This window comes from Morone saxatilis, unplaced genomic scaffold (assembly GCF_004916995.1).
Source record: "Morone saxatilis isolate NCDOM2014 unplaced genomic scaffold, NCSU_SB_2.0 Contig7, whole genome shotgun sequence".
Classification (NCBI taxonomy): domain Eukaryota; kingdom Metazoa; phylum Chordata; class Actinopteri; family Moronidae; genus Morone; species Morone saxatilis.
This window is the reverse complement of record NW_023340246.1, coordinates 7116813-7117797: the sequence shown is the minus strand read 5'-3', so window position 1 is coordinate 7117797 and position 985 is coordinate 7116813. Positions and strand designations below refer to the sequence as shown.

Genomic DNA, 985 nt, shown 5'->3' with positions numbered 1-985 from the left:
AAAATCTGATAGAGCCATGTTTATGTGTTACAAAGTAAAACAAATGTGATTTCAATTTTCACAGTTACGTATGTAAAGGTCTAAGACTGCACGTTTCTAAAGAAAGAATGGATTAGTACCTTGTTTCTATTGTCAGACCGTTCATGGTTACTCCAGATTGTCAATATGCAATCCAATGGACAGGGGGGTGGAACAGTAAAGTCACAGCACAGTCACAGTAAAATGCCAGCATTGACAACTGGGCGAGGGAATGTAACAGCCATGTCACTAATGGAGCACAAAAATGACAATCACCAACATAAATCACCATGTTCTGAACAAACACGTTCGATTGAACCGGAGCTGGCACGCTCTGCTCCGCTTAGACAAAATAGTGTGTGCTTGGTCCCACAACATCACAGCACCATTTAACATGATTATCTTATCTTTAATATCACAATCCAAAGCATATCCATAACGTTAACCACTCTCATGAAGGAGGTTTTCTGAGCAGCATATGGAGAACAAAGACGAGACGGCAAACTGGTTTCTAATTAAGGTTTTAAAATCCACTCGTGCTGATTAACGGGTCTGAGCGGGCGGACATGCCGTTCCACCAGAAACATTTCTAAATGCACAGAGAGATTAAAAGTTTATGTTATAACAGCTACGCTCTGATAGTAAGAAATTGCCTTAATAACAGCGTAGGAAAAACAATCGGCAATATATGATGATATGACTGATCTGCTTTGGCTGTCAGCTGTGAGCTTATTACTTTCTGTTAAGCACTGGTCACTTATATAACCTTTCCAGGCATTACAGAAATGTACGATTTTCATTGTTATATAAGTTTTTCTTAATGTTAACAATTTCAAGTCGTGTGCTAGATGATCTCCATACGGCTCCCACAGAATCAGAAAAGCCCTTTTGTCACCTGTCATAGCGGGGAAAGTTAGTGTGCACGTGAGCCAACATGCACAACACCTGGCCCACGGAACTGTCTACA

General features: G+C 40.5%; 1 protein-coding gene across 1 annotated transcript in view; it reads left to right on the top strand.

Moving 5' to 3' along the window:
• The window catches only part of napbb (N-ethylmaleimide-sensitive factor attachment protein, beta b), a gene marked incomplete in the record, with an annotated part of 7680 nt that overhangs the window by 3959 nt on the left and 2736 nt on the right, over positions 1-985 (top strand).